The sequence below is a fragment of the Heliangelus exortis genome, chromosome 6, assembly GCF_036169615.1.
Source record: "Heliangelus exortis chromosome 6, bHelExo1.hap1, whole genome shotgun sequence".
NCBI lineage: Eukaryota > Metazoa > Chordata > Aves > Apodiformes > Trochilidae > Heliangelus > Heliangelus exortis.
Window position 1 is genome coordinate 1,710,180 of NC_092427.1, and position 15,627 is coordinate 1,725,806.

Sequence of the window (15,627 nt, forward strand, 5' to 3'; positions counted from 1 at the left end):
CTTCCCCATTTTAGTTCAGGCAAAATGCAAGGTTGGCATCTGCCACTGGTGACATTTCCCCTCAAAATAACAAGCCAGGTTTTAAAAATAACTATTTCGTTTCAAATGCCCTCAACGAGGAGGTAGTTCCAGTATGAAAATGCTGAATAATGCCAAGACAAAAGAAGGAGTCGGGTTTTAAAAACACCGATTTCGTTTCAAATGCCTTCAGCAAGAAGGTGATTCCAGTATGAAAAGATCTGAAATGGGATGGGAGGATCCTACCAATGGGATTTAGTGGGAAAACTGAACATGTTCACCTGCTTTTTCCAGCCTCTCTTTGTTTGTAGGCTTTCTGGTGCAGTGAAAGCTGAAGTGTTACAGGAACAACCTGGGGTGGGCGAGAGTGGAGAAAACTTGTCTTTATGTTTGGGACTAGTGAGAAACTCCCTTCCTGGTGAATTTACTAAACTGTAATTTAATTTTTCTACTTGTCACGCACTTGTTGTATTTAAAAGAAAGAGGGAAGGGATTGCTAATGAAATTTCCTGACTTTTTCTGCCCCCCATATCTTTCTGATGATGCAATTTGAGAAGAATTTCATAACGTGAGAACTTACTTGGCCAATGATTTTACTATTTAGTGTCACAGTGTTAAGTTATCCTTTCAGAGAGTATTTGCTCTTATAACTAAAAATATTAAAAAATACACTGATTTGGAGCCTAATTCTCATTGAAACCAATGCTCATTTTTATCAGCACCATCAATGAGAGAAGAATCAACCACGTTGTGCAATGGTGCTTTAGTGAAAAAGAAAAGGCAACCAAAAAAACTTCATGTGAAAGTAGAACAAAGCAAAACCATTCAGGATTATTAAAAGCAGATGTTAGGAGAGTATAATGGATTCACTTATAAAAAACCTGAACATTTGCCAAGTTCAAATATTTGTCAATTGAAGTCCTATAGTGACAGCAATTCTACAGAATATTGTTGAAGCTCTCAAGATTAAAAATATACAGATACAAAATTTACAAGTGCCTCACGGATGTTCTTCTAAATTTACATTATAAAACTACATAAACACAGTAAAAAAAAAAAAACCAAAACACCACAAAATGTTGTAAACACAGGTTTTAGATCATGATACTGAAGAATGGGTAATGTGGCAGGGGAATGCCAAAGCAAACAGGCTCCAAAAGTTGCCAAGAAACTCCTAAAAGAAATAAAACCACTTGCAACTCCAGCCATTGCAAAAGAAAACTGCAGGGATTTGGGGGATTATATGTGAAAATATCAATATTCAGCTGCAAAACCAATGCATGGAAAGAGTCAGGTGTACAGAATCTGCTCCCTTAGGAGCTCAGGCAGGAGGTTGGAGGTTTGCCCACTGAGTGCTCGATATCCAAGAGCCAATGTAGCAAAAAACATGACCCAGGCCTTGCTCTTAGAATCACAGAACCATAGAATGGGCTGGGTTGGAAGGGACCTCAGAGCTCATCAAGTCCAACCCTTGCTCCACTCCCCCCGTGGTTCCCAGCCCATGGCACTGAGTGCCACATCCAGGCTCTTTGGAAATATCTCCAGGGATGGAGAATCCACCCCTTCCCTGGGCAGCCCATTCCAATGGCTGATCACCCTCTCCAGAAAGAAATTCTTTCTCATGTCCAACCTAAACCTCCCCTGGCACAACTTGAGACCTCTTGTGCCCTCTTGTCTTGCTGAGAGTTGCCTGGGAAAAGAGCCCAACCCCCCCCTGGCTCCAACCTCCTTTCAGGGAGTTGGAGAGAGTCATGAGGTCTCCCCTGAGCCTCCTCTTCTCCAGCCTCAACACCCCCAGCTCCCTCAGCCTCTCCTCACAGGATCTGTGCTGGATCCCTTCCCCAGCCCAGTTGCCTCCTTTGGACCTGCTCCAGCACCTCAATCTCCTTCCTGAGCTGAGGGGCCCAGAACTGGACACAGGACTCAAGCTGTGGCCTCCCCAGGGCTGAGCACAGGGGCAGAATCCCTTCCCTGGACCTGCTGGCCACGCTGTTCCTGAGCCAGCCCAGGATGCCATTGGCCTTCTTCCAACACTCTTAGAAGAATGATTTTTTTCCTCCTCATGGATACAAGAAGTATTTAATTTTCTAGGCAAAGTGGAGCAGCTTTCAAGGGAAAATGCTAAGAGCACCAGGCTGTGCTCAGACATGAAGAAGATTTTAAGGGCCCTTAAGTGCCTGTCATACGCACAGAAAAGAGCTGATGATCAGAGGTTTAAAAGATGTGTACTTCTTTTTTAGTAAACACTTACCTAAAAATATTACTGTCTGTCAAACTTACATGAAGCATCTAGTATTTGCATTATAATATTTTTTAAAACACTGTATATTCAATATTTTTATGTAGGTGAAAGCAAGATCAGAGCCGAGGTGCTGGTGACTCTTAAACCACATGGAGAAAATGTTTGCAAGAAAGGCTTTGTGATCAAACAGTTTGAGGCAAATAAACATCCCTGTACGTTTATATGCTTAAAAAAATGGGTAATTCTAAGAAATCCTCCTATGTGTGAAATAGTAGAGGTAAATATTTATGCCTCCCAAGGACAGTTAATAAGCTGCAGTGAATAATTACTTCTGAAAAAAGGAAAAAATGTTCTTCCTCCCCAGCAGTTTATGTATCTGCACTAATTGTGTGACTGCTCAGCTCTGTGGCACTGGGAGAATGATCCCTATCCTGGCAATAATTAAAATACACCAAGGGGACAGAATGAACTAATAACTAATTCAAAGAGCACCATAAAATTTCAAAGAGCTCACATTACTTTTTTCACAGTGAGATGTTGCATAAAGCGTTGCAAAACCGAAAGGGCATTGTCTACAAAGTAAACACTTTTCTATTTTAATTATTTTTTTCTTTGTAATTAAAGTAACTCAGCATTCATGAGGGCTTGTTTTCATCTCCTAGGTTTATAATTTTCCTTGGCATACAAAGCAGCACAAAGCATCTCATTTAAGTGTGTGCATTAAAAGCCTTTCCATGAAATGAGCCTCTAATGGGCATCCAGAGCATGCACATCCTGAGATTCTGACCACTGTTTTTCACCTGTTTTACTTGGAATTCCATCCCTTTGTCCATCTCTTAGAATTAAAAAATTCTTTTTTATACCCTAATACGTGCATAGACAGGTAGTGAGTTTTCAGAAGCAAAATACTCCCCTGAGCCTGTGCATAAATACTTGTGAAAATATAGCCAAGCTCTTAAATACTTTGGAAAAATTTGCCTTACAAGTGGTGATGAAAATATTTCCTGCTCCTTGTTTTTCAAGCATTGCTTCTGATCAATATTCCTGGCAGGCAGATTAAAAATGAGTTTATTAGAGCCAGGGTGGAAAAGCCATCAGCCATGACTCCTCCTCTTGGTTTCTCCCTCTATTACTTTTCATTTGCTTTGTTATTTTCTCACTCCTCATTCTGGGTGCTGGGGCAGATTCTGCAACTGAAGACAGGGGGGACCTTTTGTGACAACCCAAAAGTTCATTTACCACCCCACACAGTGGCATGGCAGTGGCAGAACCCCTCCTGACCCTGAAGGGCCCAAAAACCCCACACAGACATTAATCTGCTGTGCTTCATCCCTTCCTGGAGCCCAAATGGATGGATAAGGTGGTACCACCAGGGGATATTCCCAGCAGCCCTTGCTGCAGATGCTCCAGGGTGTTGCACCACCCATTTCCCACCCTGCTGCACACTCATTTCCCCTCCAGCTCCTGAGGAAATCAGTTTTCTGGCTGCTCCTCACACCACAGTGACTCAGTGTTTCACCAGCCCTTTTTTCTGGTTTGTTCTGTTCCTATTAGTGTGCTGGGTGAGGCCTCTGGCACCCAATTCCCAACCTTCCACAGAGAAGGGGACTTGGGCCGTGGGCTTTCTGGTGTGTAGGGTTACAGGTCACACCCTGTGAGCTCAGGAGGAAGGAGCTGGTGTCCCTCACACACACAGGACCATGGTGACAGCAGTCAGGATGGTGCTCACTGGGAGTTCTGGCATTGCAACACAAGGCTGGAAATGCCCAGTTGCACAAGCTGGCTGGAACTGGTTTTGGAATGGTGTATGGAATATTCCTGCTGCCTCCAGAGTGCCCACGTGTGGGGGTCCTCTCCTCTGGGAGTCACCATCAGCATCTTCATTAATGAATGATTGGTAATCAATCCTAGAAAAAGGCAAGCCCCAGTTTTTTTTTTTAGCCTGAGATGCCACAGAATGCTGTGGGTAACATCACCCTGTCCTTTTCTGATAATTCTGGGACTGATCTATTTTTTTTGCTTCTCATAGCTGTGAGCCACTCTCTTCTCAGATGATTCTGATGTTCCTTCCCTGATTATTCTGATGTAGGTGAAACTGATATTCTCCTTGATTTTCTTCTCTTTTTAAGGTGTATTTTCTTTTCCATCTCTGTCACTATGGAAGAAGATGATGGCCCATCCTGTCCCACACTAACACCTCTCCTTTAACTCATTACTCTGTGCCTGGGGTCTCAACCCCCTCCTCTGTCCATATTAATAAAAGTTCCCTCTGGCTTCCTTCATCTACTTGGCAGGCTGTGACTTATCAAATTTTATTTCTCTAGTATTTATTTGTCCTTGTTTTTCCTGCTCTGACTGTGAATCTCTTACCCTGCCAGCTCCTTGGTCTGGGCTTTCTGGCATGCCAGGAAAATCCTTCCCTCCTAAGCAAGAGTACAAAAAGGCAAAGCAAAACCACACCTGTGAGCTACAGATCCTTTCAACCAGCATCACACACAAGGTGTCAGAAATGGATGAAAATAACCCAGCTAAATGCCATGAAACATCCTTAAACATCCTGAGGCTCCAGCAGCATCAGAGCTGCTGCTGTGTTTCCCTGTTATTTACAGTCTGCTTGACTGATATTCAGGTGATATTTATCTGGCTAAGAAAGAGGTGTCAGTAAATATTACTAAGTACCTCTCCAGGCACAGCAGGAAAAGCATCAAAATGGGAATATAAATAGGAAATCCAAATTTCCTGCAACTTAAAGATGAGAAGGTAAAAGGGGAATTGTTGCAGATCTAATGAGCAAATAAGAAAGATTTCTTTCCCCAGTGGAAGATTTCAGGTGGTACTTGAGAAAGTGCCTTTGGCATATGAATTTCTGCACTTCAAGATGTGTAGAGCTGAGTACACAACCCTACAGAAACTTTTTAGCTCTCACAAACCCAGGGGAGCTGGGGCTGCCCCAGGGGAAAAAGCAAAGTGAATCTGCTGTCTGCAGTTCAGTGCCTTTCAGACCCAATTTCAGCCTGCAGGAAAAGAAGAAAAAGAAAAGGAAAAAGGAAAAGGAAAAGGAAAAGGAAAAGAAAAGAAAAAGAAGAAAAAGAAGAAGAAAAAAGAAAAAAAAAGAAAAAAGAAAAAGAAAAGGAAAAAGAAAAAGGAAAAGGAAAAGGAAAAGGAAAAGGAAAAGGAAAAGGAAAAGGAAAAGGAAAAGGAAAAAGAAAAATAAAAAGAAAAAGAAAATAAAAATGAAAAAGGAAATTAAAAAGAAAAAGGAAAAGGAAAAGAAAAAGGAAAAGGATAAGGATAAGGATAAGGATAAGGATAAGAATAAGGAAAAGGAAAAGGAAAAGGAAAAGGAAAAGGAAAAGGAAAAGGATAAGAATAAGGAAAAGGAAAAGGAAAAGGAAAAGGAAAAGGAAAAGGAAAAGGAAAAGGAAAAGGAAAAGGAAAACGAAATAAAAAAGGAAAAGGAAAACCCAAACAGCCCACAAAAAAATCCACAACCAAACCCAGAGGGTGTCCTTCCCAACACTGCTACAGATTTCACTAACAAAAGTTACTCTAATTCTGGGTTGCTTCTTTTCAACTCAAGATTTCCCCATTTTTTCCATATCTGTGCCTCCATCCAGGTGGAACTCGTGTGGGGTCTGGGAGATGCAGCACAGCTCCAGGCATTCCCTGGGAATCCCAACTCCAGCAGGGGATTTGAAAAGCTCTCAAGCTGGCAGTGGAAGCAGAAGAGCTGCTGGCTTATCCTTATTCACCTCCCAGAACCTGGATGCACTGTGCTCTCTGAATATCAACACCTGCACCCAGTAAAAACTCAAAAAAACCCCCCAAATATCCCAAATTTAGGGAATCATCTTTCTCCAAACTCCAGGATGATGCAAATCTTACCAAAATTTCCAGTGTGCTGAATACCAAACTTTGCTGCAAGGGCTTTGTTGCCTGCCTGCTCATGCTGGGGAAGGTGATCACTGAGAAGCATCCGTGCAGGCATCCAAGAAAAGAAATAAAAAGCAGGAGTTTTCCATCTGTGGGCCAAAAGCAAGGGAGAAAAGTTAGAAAGGAATAAAAGGTAGAAAGGAATAAAGCTCCGGGTGTGATTGCAAAATAGAAAGTGATTTGTCAGGGAAACAGATGGATCTGAGGTCAAGTTTTCTGTTTGGTTTGATTTAAAATAATTTGCATCTCAGGAAAAAAAAAAAAAAAAGTGAAATACATCTTTTTTTTTCAGAATGTCTGAAACAAAAAATCACTTGGGTTGATTTTGAAAGAGTTGAAAAAAAATACTTGAACTCTTTCCACAAACTTTCTTCCTTGTCATGACTGTTTTTTACCCAAAGTAAAAGAAAAAGAAAAGAAACTAAAAAAGAAAAAGGAAATAAAAAAGAAAAAGGAAATAAAAAAGGAAAAGGAAAAGGAAAAGGAAAAGGAAAAGGAAAAGGAAAAGGAAAAGGAAAAGGAAAAGGAAAAGGAAAAGGAAAAGGAAAAGGAAAAGGAAAAGGAAAAGGAAAAGGAAAAGGAAAAGGAAAAAGAAAAAGAAAAAGGAAAAAGAAAAAGGAAAAGGAAAAAGAAAAAGAAAACGAAAAGAAAAAGAAAAAGAAAAAGAAAAAGAAAAAGAAAAAGAAAAAGAAAAAGAAAAAGAAAAAAAAAAGAAAAAGAAAGAAAAAGAAAAAGAAAAAGAAAAAGAAAAAAGAAAAAGAAAAAGAAAAAAGAAAAAAAAAAAGGAAAAAAGAAAAAAAGAAAAAAAAGGAAATAAAAAAAGAAAAAAGAAAAAGAAAAAGAAAAAGAAAAAGAAAAAAGGAAAATAAAAAAGAAAAAGAAAAAGAAAAAGAAAAAAGAAAAAAAGAAAAAGAAAAGAAAAAGAAAAAAAAGGAAAAAAAGAAAAAAGAAAAGAAAAAGAAAAAAAAAAGAAAAAAGAAAAAAGGAAAAAAGAAAAAAGAAAAAAGAAAAAGGAAAAAAAAAAGAAAAAGAAAAAGAAAAAAGAAAAAGAAAAAAGAAAAAGAAAAAGAAAAAAGAAAAAAGAAAAAAGAAAAAGAAAAAAGAAAAAGAAAAAGAAAAAAGAAAAAAAGAAAAAAGAAAAAAGAAAAAGAAAAAAGGAAAAAAAAAAGAAAAAAGAAAAAAGAAAAAAGAAAAAAGAAAAAGAAAAAGAAAAAAGAAAAAAGAAAAAGAAAAAGAAAAAGAAAAAAAAGAAAAAAGAAAAAGAAAAAAGAAAAAGAAAAAAGAAAAAAGAAAAAGAAAAAAAGAAAAAGAAAAAGAGAAAAAAGAAAAAGAAAAAGAAAAAGAAAAAGAAAAAGAAAAAGAAAAAGAAAAAGAAAAAGAAAAAGAAAAAGAAAAAGAAAAAAGAAAAGGAAAAGAAAAAGAAAATAAAAAAGAAAAAGAAAAAGAAAAAGAAAAAGAAAAAGAAAAAGAAAAAGAAAAAGAAAAAGAAAAAGAAAAAGAAAAAGAAAAAGAAAAAGAAAAAGAAAAAGAAAAAAGAAAAGGAAAAGAAAAAGAAAATAAAAAAGAAAAAGAAAAGGAAAAGGAAAAGGAAAAGGAAAAGGAAAAGGAAAAGGAAAAGGAAAAGGAAAAGGAAAAGGAAAAACCAAACAAACCACGAAGAAATCCACAACCAAACCCAGAGGGTGTCCTTCCCAACACTGCTACAAATTTCACTAACAAAAGTTACTCTAATTCTGGGTTGCTTCTTTTCTTTTTTGCTTACTTGAACTCTTTCCACAAACTTTCTTCCTTGCCACGACTGTTTTTTACCCAAAGTAAAAGAAAAAGAAAAGAAAAAGAAAATAGAAGACAAAAAGGAAAAGAAAAAGAAAAGGAAAAAGAAAATAAAAAAGAAAAAGGAAATAAAAAAGAAAAAGGAAAAGAAAAAGGACTGGTTTTTACCCAAAGTAATAAAGTTTTCACCTTCCTGCAACTGCTACAAAGTTTCCTGTGGTGAAAGAATAAAACCACAAGTGGATAAGTTGCATTCTAAGGCTGCTCTCAGCTGTGGGTCTGAGCACACTGGACATTTTTCATGGTGACATCCACCCATGGTGACTTGTCAGGTCTGAAACAGAGAATCGAGGCAAATGAGCCACTTAGTAAGGAGCTGGAGGCAGCAAAATATCTTCAGTCAGAAGCAGTGGTGTGAAACCCAAGGTTTGAAAAAAATAAAGCTGAAAAAATGAAACAGCTCTCAGAGTTGGTAACATTGAAGGACAGAGGCAGCAGTTGGAAGCTGCATTCTCTAAATAATTAAGCTTTTCATCTTGACTGACTTCACAAATGCTCCCAGCTAGAGGAGGTTTGTTAAAGACTTGGAATAGCAGAATATCATTTATTAAATCCTGAAGTTTGTCTGGATTTGGGATTGAGGTGAGCAGCCCAAACTAGTGGTGTTCATAATCTGAACCACACACGTCTGATCCTCATCCCCAGTTTTTCAGGCACTGACTTTCCTTCACCATTTTGAGCCCTGAGTTTTTCCAGTTAGCTCCAGGTCCCAGCTATAGAATCCTGGGATTATTTCACTTCCCAGAGATGTCCTCTACATGAGCAGTTCCTGTGTTTTAACTTAGGTGCATTTACTTTTTAATTTAGCTCAGCTGTACTGTTCATGACAGGACTTTATTTGCTGTGCACACAGTCAGTGTTTCTTTCATGAAGCATGGAATGCCTTAAAGAATTTTTTGGGAACCAAAAGGACTCAAAACCTCTTTTCCAGACATTAGGGCACTTATTGAAACATTCCCCAGCAGTTTATCTTGATAGAATATTCATTCATTTTATTCCTAAGGAATACAAACAATCAATTTCTATCCGTTCAGCAGATAAAATGAAAGCACAGATGAATATTTCTGACAGGCACATCTCCTCTCCCCCCTTTCCTCCTCTCCCCCTCCCTCACTTACATCTTCCCAGTGGAAATTGTCCTGCATGCTGGAATTTACTCTCCTTCTAAACCCCCAATAATCCTCCCTGAAACACTGCTGATGTTATTTATTTGAAAGAAAAACTTCATTAACTTGCAGTGATTTATAGCCAAAGAGCAGGAATGTGATCCAAGCCTAACAACAGGCATCTTAGATGATTTCTTCTTCACTGTTTGCTTTCTCTTGCTGGGGCTGTTTACTGAACATTGCCTCATAGTGCTGTGTTCTGGGACACATCCTAGGGAAGCTGAAACATTCCCAAATCCTGCTGGACACAGCTCAGAATCCATCCTGGAAGGGATGCAGATTTGTATCATGTCTTTGTTTCAGGATTCTGATGTCCCAAATGCAGACCCCTTGGAATAAACTCCCCAGCCTCCTCTGGGGCACCTTCTGCCTCAGCAGACAACCAGGATTGGAATCTGGAAAATATTGGAACCCCCTTACAATATAACCCTGAAAAAAAAACTGATATTCACCCATGTGGAGCTTTGATGGACTCCAGACTTGGGTAGCTCAGCAGATCCAGAACCACCATCAGGATGGGTTTGGATGCTGCTCAGAATTCTGCACACTGTGTGAGATATCCCCATGCTTACTAAGAGCACAAGACATTTAAAATTATTCCCTCTCCTAGAATGCAGGAAAACTACCCAAAGAACACAGGAAAAAAAAAACCCAAAACAAAACAAAACACCACAACCAAAACACTGATAATCAGGAATCATGATTGTACCCTGATTATGAAGGAATGGATTTGTATGATAATACATGAGCATGTCCTTAAAGAAGAACCTGAGAGCTTATTTCCTTTCTATTATTATTATTATTATTATTATTATTATTATTATTATTTTATTTTCCAGGCATTAATAATCTACAAAAGCATGCACCACTTCCCAGCCTGTGAATTCTGAAGACAAGCAGAGAAAGCATCTCAAACCTCTGCTGGCCAAGTCTGGAAAGAAAGCACAAAATAAACTCCCAACATACTACTAGACCTGTCTGGAGGCTCCTTTGCAGCTGGGGTGCCTCAAGGATCAGGGTTTCATGATGACATTTATGACCTAATCACCTCAATTCCAGTTGTTTTCTTCTTTAGATCTGTTCTAGCTTTAAAAGAGCCAAAATACTCTCCCTCTGAAGGTGATGCCATGAGATTCTTAACAGTTCTTGTCTAGAAGCTCAGGGATGGGCAGGTTGTTTTGGTACCAGGTTAATCAGAGTATTTCTTGCTGCAGGCAAGTCCTAATCCTACACTGCCAGCAGGGTCATGGTTTGCTTTTGACATTCCCAGTTCAGATTTCTAAGCTCATCAGGGGTTTCTCAGGCTCCTGAAGAGCAAGTTTGGTGTCAATGCAGACCGCTCAGAGCAATCCTGAGAGTTTTAAAGGTTCTTGTCCTCTGTGCTGTATTTGACTTGATTCTCCCCTTTAGAATCACAGAATGGGCTGGGTTGGAAGGGACCTCAGAGCTCATCAAGTCCAACCCTTGCTCCACTCCCCCCGTGGTTCCCAGCCCATGGCACTGAGTGCCACATCCAGGCTCTTTTGAAATATCTCCAGGGATGGAGAATCCACCCCTTCCCTGGGCAGCCCATTCCAATGGCTGAGCACCCTCTCCAGAAAGAAATTCTTTCTCATGTCCAACCTAAACCTCCCCTGGCACAACTTGAGACCTCTTGTGCCCTCTTGTCTTGCTGAGAGTTGCCTGGGAAAAGAGCCCAACCCCCCCCTGGCTCCAACCTCCTTTCAGGGAGTTGGAGAGAGTGATGAGGTCTCCCCTGAGCCTCCTCTTCTCCAGCCTCAACACCCCCAGCTCCCTCAGCCTCTCCTCATAGGATCTGTGCTGGATCCCTTCCCCAGCCCAGTTGCCTCCTTTGGACCTGCTCCAGGACCCTTCAGATTTATGAAGCCCATGCTTTTCCCTTTAGTCTGATTCAGGTGTGCCCAACACTTACAAAGTCACAGTACATGGAAATAATTCACACACCAAGCCCAAGCCAACTCCAGTTAAGGAACTGAAGCCCAGTTCAGCCTTTCCAACAAACTTCCTTCACCAAACAAGAAAAAACATATTGTTCAGCTCAAATCCCAGAGCAGGCCATGTCAACAGTTGCTGCATCCCCTGGAGTTCAGAGAATTATGGCTCTTTCAGATCAGGAGTGACTTCCCAACATGACCCAGGGTTACTGGAGAAGAGCCCACCACCCTGACACTTCAGCCTGAAATCTGATGTACTTAGGTCATAACATAATCACCTCCTCCTCCCTGGCTTCTCCAGATAAACCTCTCCCTTTTACTCATTAGTAACAAGCTTTGTTTTTACTTCAGTAAACATAGATTTCCATTGTCATGGCAGAAAATAATAATAGAAAAAAAAATAGCTTGACTCCAAGGTCACCGTGTCAGCCACTTATCTTAAAACCCAGAAAAGGACATTTAAAACTGCCATAATAATTACCCCCTGGGTAAAGCTCCTCCTGCATTCAGTGGCACTGAGGGATTCCTGTCCAAGCAGGGTGCAATCCAAGACTTCCTCTGTAGAGCAAAGGAGAGTGGAAGTTCTGAAGCCCTCCAGCTGGGTGCTGGAGTGTGCACTCAGAGCTCAGCCATTGCCCACATCTGCTAAGTGACAAAGTCAGCTTCTCCTCCCTTCCCCAGCTATGTGGCTTATTTTGAATTTCTGAGCACTAATTCCTTCAGCAGTCTGGGCTGATGGACTGCTACCCACACACAATCATGTATTTCACCAACGTGCAAGCCTGGTTGCAATTTTGAGTGTTGTGTTTAAAGGAGCAGCCAGCTTAGAGCAAAGCTGCAAGCAATGTGCTTTCTTTTCCCTTTGGCCTGGGACACAGGCATTACCCAAATTTTATTCAGGACTGCAACACATCTGTTGTGAGTATTGAACCAGACAGGAAGTCTTGAATTCAATCAGCTGTCTTTGACAGCTGGGCTACAGTTTTGGGTTCATTCTGCTCCTGAATCCAAGAGCTCTCAGTGGAACGTGTCTGCAGGACTCTGCTTTCACCCAACCATGCTTTAAGCACACACACTCTGTACCTGCTGCCTGACAGCTCCCATCACAAGTCCAGCCTGTCCTGGCAACACAATCTGCACAACAGGAAGGTGACCATGAGCCAGCAGTGTGCCCAGGTAGCCAAGAAGGCCAATGGCATCCTGGGCTGGCTCAGGAACAGCGTGGCCAGCAGGTCCAGGGAAGGGATTCTGCCCCTGTGCTCAGCCCTGGGGAGGCCACAGCTTGAGTCCTGTGTCCAGTTCTGGGCCCCTCAGCTCAGGAAGGAGATTGAGGTGCTGGAGCAGGTCCAGAGAAGAGCAAGGAGGCTGGGAAGGGATCCAGCACAGATCCTATGAGGAGAGGCTGAGGGAGCTGGGGGTGTTGAGGCTGGAGAAGAGGAGGCTCAGGGGAGACCTCATCACTCTCTCCAACTCCCTGAAAGGAGGTTGGAGCCAGGGGGGGTTGGGCTCTTTTCCCAGGCAACTCTCAGCAAGACAAGAGGGCACAAGAGGTCTCAAGTTGTGCCAGGGGAGGTTTAGGTTGGACATGAGAAAGAATTTCTTTCTGGAGAGGGTGATCAGGCATTGGAATGGGCTGCCCAGGGAAGGGGTGGATTCTCCATCCCTGGAGATATTTCAAAAGAGCCTGGATGTGGCACTCAGTGCCATGGGCTGGGAACCACGGGGGGAGTGGAGCAAGGGTTGGACTTGATGAGCTCTGAGCTCCCTTCCAACCCAGCCCATTCTAGGATTCTGTGATTCTATGCTCTAATTCTATACCAGCTCTCAGGACACATAAAACACCTTTAGATACCTACACAAAGGGTCACTCAGCAACCAAAGCCTTTTGCCAGCCCCTTCGAGGAGGAGGCAGTGCTTTTCTCAAAGGGATCACCATGGAAATCCAAGCTTTTCTTCCCCTGAAATGTCTTCAGGAAATGAGCACCCACGGGCTAACAGTGAAAGTTTGCAGCCAGCAGTCACCTCACACCAGTCCACAGCTCATGGCTCCTCTCAGCTGACTGATGTTCATGTTCAAGCTCTCCTCTCCTCCTTTCCCTGTGCTGCCAGTAGGAGTTGTGGTCACAAATCTAGGAATTGACTGAGCCAAAGATGGAGCTTTTTTTGTGAGGGGAAGTTTGGAGGTAGTGGTCAGATTGGTGCTTTCATGCAACTCACCAAGCACAGCCAGCAAAAGGGCTTGAAAAAGACTTGGAGACCTTAGAAGTTGGCATTGCCTTTAGAGTGCCCACCAGTGACTGTGCTGCCTGGCTCTGGGTGCCTCTGCCATGGGATATTTTTATGAATCTTTTCATAAATTTCATGAATCTTATGGTCTATGATCATTTATGAATTCTTAAGGGCTTATAAATCAACCACGCTCCTCAAGGATGGGGGAGCAAACCCTCTGCTTGAGGACAGCTGCCACCTCCTGCCCCAGGGACCCAGCTCATCCCTCTGACCCAAGAGTGGGTGCTCCCTCTGAGATGTGGGGGCTCCCTCTGAGATGTGGGGGTCCCTCTGAGATGTGGGGCTCCCTCTGAGATGTGGGGGCTCCCTCTGAGGTGTGGGGGTCCCTCCGAAATGTGGGGGTCCCTCTGAAATGTGGGGGTCCCTCTGAGATGTGGGGGCTCTATCTGAGATGTGGGGGCTGCCTCTGAAATGTGGGGGTCCATCTGAGATGTGGGGGTCCCTCTGAGTTGGGGGGGTCCCTCTGAGGTGTGGGGGCTCCCTCTGAGATGTGGGGGTCCCTCTGAGGTGTGGGGGCTCCCTCTGAGATGTGGGGGCTCCCTCTGAGATGTGGGAGTCCCTTTGAGATGTGGGGGTCCCTCTCAGGATGGGGTGGTCCCTCAGAGCTGGTGGGCTGCTGCCACCCCAGGGAAAGGGCTGTGTGGCCTCTGCCCACCCCTTGGGGTTTTTTTTTCAGGGTTTTCCCAGAGATTATTTTGGTGGATGTGGCATCTCCAGCAGAAAAAGGTTTCTGTCAGTGAATGTTTCCAGCCTTTTGCCACAGTGGGACAAGGAATCACCTCTTCCTTGTGATAAAAACACATCTTGCCAGACCAGGTGGTTTAAAACAAGCAAATAACCAAATACACCAAAATCACCAGATTTAGCCTGAGGACACCAAGCTTCTGTCACTTCAATGACAGCTCCAGAAATCTGCAGCCAAGCTGAGATGGGTGAAAAGCTGGTGGGATGGCAGGGGGTGGTGATGGGCACCCTAAAGCTCCCCCCTGCAGCCCCCCCTTTCCCAGCCCACCCCTTTCTCCGGGATTTCCCCCTTTTCTGCCGGAGCCCATCGACTCCCTCAGCTCATCCCCTCCTCCCCGAGACGTGAAGGAGTGCGGGAGGGGGTCTGGGACCCGACCCTTGGTTATGGGGTGGGGGAATGGTGGGGAATTCCAGGAAGAGGAGCGGCGGTTCCGGCCGTGTCCCGGTGCCGGTCCGCCCCGTCCGCCTGATAGGGTGGATGGGGAAACGAAAGCGAAAGGGGCCGGTCCCGGGAAGGTGTCCCCGGCCGGTACCGGAGGGGTTGCGGGGCTGCCCAGGACCCATCGCCGTGGGGGGACCCGAGGGGGCTGTGAGGTGTGCGGGGTGCGGGTCGTGTCCTCAGGGGAACCCGTGGGGAGGGGGACGGGCAGGAGCCTCCCCGCACAGGAGGGGGGGTTGGGGGGCTTCCCTGGCCTCAGTGGGCTAGTGAGGGGCTAGTGAGGGGCTAGTGAGGGGCTAGTGAGGGTGGCTGGGCTACTAGAGCTTGGAGAAGCTCGGTGGCACAGACCGGACGGGGCTTCTCGGCTGGAGAAGCCAAAGGAGGGTGGTTTTCATTTTTAAAAACGAGGAAATGGGTCGGTTTGACAGAAATCTGGGAATTTTCAGCCCTGGGTTTCAGACATCGGTGCTGAATGGAGCAGGGGAGGTGTGTGGGGTGGGTGTGTGGGGGGTAAAAACCGACCTCAGGGTTTCCAGGCCAACTTGTCCCAGGTCTATCTGATCCTCCCTTCCCTTCCACAAAAGGTCGTGGCAACAGATCCCGGAGTTTGCCTGTGTAAAAAAATTGATTTATTTGGTGTAAAAGCGTTTAAGTGTTGTAATTCTTAATCACAGAGCAGACAGGATGTTAAACCTCTGTGTAATGGCACACAAGTAGCATAAAGGCAGGAACATAAGTTCCAGGACAGAAAAATTAAGTTGTGGATGTAAATTTCCTCATATTATCCATGCTTAGTAAAAAAAGGAGGCTTCAGCTATCCAAAATGTATCACTTCTGCCTGTAAAATGATACATTTACATTAAAAAATTCTTTTAGCTTAACACAGCTTCTGGAATTCCTTTTGGGTATTCTGTTATGCTGGAAAAAAAAATGGAAGAAAAAGGAAAAAAAAAAGGAAAAAAAGAATGAAAAAAAAAAGAAAAAAAGAAAAAAAGAAAAATAAAAAGG